The 3,476-nt window shown below is 47.0% G+C and overlaps 1 pseudogene; it reads right to left on the bottom strand.

Moving 5' to 3' along the window:
* Nucleotides 1-1,322: 1,322 nt before the first annotated feature.
* On the bottom strand, nt 1,323-3,248 carry LOC140522579 (protein RCC2 pseudogene; annotated as a pseudogene).
* Nucleotides 3,249-3,476: the final 228 nt, after the last annotated feature.

The following is a 3,476-nucleotide window of genomic DNA, read 5'->3' as shown; positions in this document are numbered from 1 at the left end:
GCACGTTGGTTAAGTGATCACTCAGTTGTTTGATGGACTTTACCTTTTGGTCCAGGTAGTGGGTTTTGAGGAAAACATATACATGGGGGACATTCTTGTCATTTGTCATCTTGTGCAATTCCAGTAACGACTGACTGACTTTTTTTCCAAGTACACAGCACACTCCATTGCATTCAGTCCACTCTCCCAGTCTTCTTGGTCGGGTTACTTGATGTCCTGCAGGAAGATGCAGCCACTGTGCTGGTTCCGAAGTTTTATCAGCTTCTCAGCGTGCTCCTTCTCCTAGTGGGACTGGTGGAGGAAGTAAATGGCAAAATTCTTCAACGCTGCATAATATGGGTCAAAGTAGTAAGACATGGACAGGTAGACACAGGAGGCATAGAGCTCCAGCTTGATCTGGCAGTTGATGGTGGCGTCTGAGTCCTGGTGGTGGGTCTGCCACACATGAGAGGAGGATGATGTGGTCATGGGGGCAGTGAAGGCTGTGCAGCCACTGGGGCTGAGGCTGGTTTGGCGGTGGAGGGAAATGAGGCCGGGGGACTAGGTAGCTGAGCAGGAGACTGGTGCGGGAACGAGAGGACAGATGAAGTGGGGGTTATTGGAGGTGAAAGGTGGACAGGTGGCTAAGGGCGGCTGTGGCCTGGAATCAAGGGGCAGGTTCAGTTCAAATACTGATGAAGTAGGAAACCACAGAGATTCCTCTTCATTGTGCTTCTGACCATTTGGGGAAGTTCTTGAAAACTCTCTTTGTTGATGAGTTGTATGAATTCATTGGGAGAAACTTTGGGTTTTCCTTCCAATATTGATTCTGTGACTCTTGAAAAATAATAGATTGAAATCGTTTAGCTGGCAGACAGGAGCATGGATTTTGAGTGCAATGATCTTTCAGTATCTCTTAAAAGTCACAGGATACTGGTAGCCATATATTTTGTCATAAGTCAGTGTTGTTTTCAACGCTTTGGAAAAGCCTTATTTTGTTCTTTCTATGATTAAATGTCTGTCGTAGGAAAAGCTTCCTACTTAGGAAAATAAATCAAATTTCACTTGTTAGGCTGTTAGCACAATAGCTAACCCTGCACAACGTCATTGTTGGAGTCAATATGAAAGGAAAAATTGCATGAATAGGTATATTTAGTTGCAAAGAACCTCTGCAGAATCTCTTTCCATTTGGAGCAAGAGAACGCACTTGGAAGAGGGAGTCTTTTTTTACAAGACTTTCTTGGAAGTGGGAATTTTAACAAAGATGGTCTTGGAAGAACAGGGGTTTACTTTTTGTTTTTTGTTTTTTTGTGTGCCTATTTTGGGAATCCTAAAGTCCTCAACTGAAAGCAAATATTTTAACTGAACATTTGGGGTAGGGGAAGGGAGAAAGTAGAGAAAGGGGGAGAGAAAGACTTCGGAGATTCTACAGTAAAAAGGTAGCTGATGTTGAATTTGCTTATAAAAGTGAACCTGGCAAGACTAACAAATAGGAGCATCTGCGACTTTTTCACTGAGGAATCTCGTCTCATCAGCCTTCTTAGTGTTCCAGGGCACACTGACAATGCTGACTGCCTGGAGGGGCGTGGAGAGCCTGGTGGCAGCCTTGCTGCCCCCAGCATCAAGAGAGGATGCAGGAATTATATTCAGGGAGGTTGTTTTGACTTTAATTTTTAGTCTCCCTCTGTTCCCTCCCATTCACCAAAAGGTGTGAGTAGCATATAGCAATGTACTCTGTGTAAATGCCATCAAGCGTTTCCACTTCTTGGGCAGCTGTGGAAGACTTGGGCTTGTGATAGCAGTAGCCCAATTCACCAATGGTTGGAGACAGGCCCCAGCTGATGATACTCTCATCTGCAGCCAGGATAATACTACTCTTCCCACAAGCTAAGTTGGTAATTCTCCAGCGACAGAGGTCCTGAGCAGCTTTGAGATACATGGTGAACTCCAGAGAAGTGTTGGCAGCACCCCAGAAAAACAAGCCACCAACTTCACTGACTTTGAAGTAGCAGGGGTAGCCAGTGAAGATTTGCCTGGCTTCCCGGCCCAGGAAATTGAACAGCTTCACCACACAGGGACATCCTTGTGCTCTGTATGGCCCAGCAAGCCATTCCCTCCAATCGCCCAAGAGATAACACGTTTCTAAGAGTCTAGAACCAGAGTGTGATTAGTGCCACAGGCAACATCTCAGACAACGACATTGGGGACTGGCAAAATCTGTCCATCTTTTGTCTTTTCAATGCAGATGGCAACTAGCAGGGGACCAACTCACAGTCACATACTATCCTCTGAGGCCGGGCAATGAATTTCCTGTCAGAAATGTGTCCCAGCTGACCATATTCAGGGCACCCAAAGGAGTAGAGTTTTCCTTTGCAGTCCATTATCATGCTGAATTCATCGCCACAAGTCATTTTCCTCTTTGGCTGGCTGTTGTTCATTAACTGTGCAGGGCTCAGAATGGCATTGCTGTCGTCCAAGGCCAAGTTGCCCCATCTTGTTCTCTCCAATAGTAAACACACAGCCAGTTTCTGTCAAAGTCAGAGTGTGGTTCCTCCCACAGCCAGCGGACACCATCACTTCCTTGCTACGGACTTCCATGAGTTTAGGGGCTTCCGCTTTCTTGGTATCACCGTGTCCCAGCTGCACCTGCTCATTGCAACCCCTGCTCCACAGCTTTTCTTCTGTGGTTAGGAAGAGACCGTGAGCAGCACAAGGGTCATAGACCACCATGCACACCTAGACCCTGGACAGATAGCAATTTCTATGGTGCCCCAACAATTTCTGCCCCAAATTGCTGTAAACAGCATTCTGTTTAGTCACTTCAGACCAATGAGGTGCCAGTTGGTTCCTCCCAAAATCAAAAGATGCCCTCTGTACTTGAAATCTTCAGATTTGGGGGTGATAATGGGGAGAGATAAAGAGGCTAGGTCATCTGCCCTCTCACCTCCAGCGCCACACACACGATCCTCTCCTCGGTGTAATTCATCTCCAAGATGACCAAGAAGGAGTTTTACAAGGATGCTGGGGATTCTTGAAGGAGGAGGTTAAAGCAGGGGAAAACAATGGCATGGCCTTTGGCATCCCAGCAGAGGCCTCTTGGATTTTAGGACTTTATGGCCTATGAGAATCCTCCTCCTCTCTTGGTGAGGCCAGGAGAATAACACCGAGGCAGCACGACTGACTCACTTCCCAGAGGTCCCCAATTCCTGATGCACCTGGCTTGAGAAGTGCTTGTACCACTTTCCTTCTGTCCAAGAACACCCCGCCATCCTAGTTGGGAGTATTGGTGACAGAAGCCCCAATCCCTCCGTGTATCTGAGGTGATCAAGAAAAGTGAGCTAGACAGCAAGGTGAGCCACTTTTAGTGGTCAGCAGAGGAGCAAGTTATTAACCTTCCATGTTCCCCTGAAGCTGAGGCCTGGGACAGGGCTAGACTCATAACCTTCAGTACGTAAAGACTGAGAGAAGGTTTGATGTTTTCCCTTGGGACATGGGCA

The sequence above is a fragment of the Notamacropus eugenii genome, chromosome 2 (genome assembly GCF_028372415.1).
Source record: "Notamacropus eugenii isolate mMacEug1 chromosome 2, mMacEug1.pri_v2, whole genome shotgun sequence".
Classification (NCBI taxonomy): domain Eukaryota; kingdom Metazoa; phylum Chordata; class Mammalia; order Diprotodontia; family Macropodidae; genus Notamacropus; species Notamacropus eugenii.
Note: the sequence above shows the minus strand (reverse complement) of the source record. Positions and strands in the feature narration are given on the sequence as shown.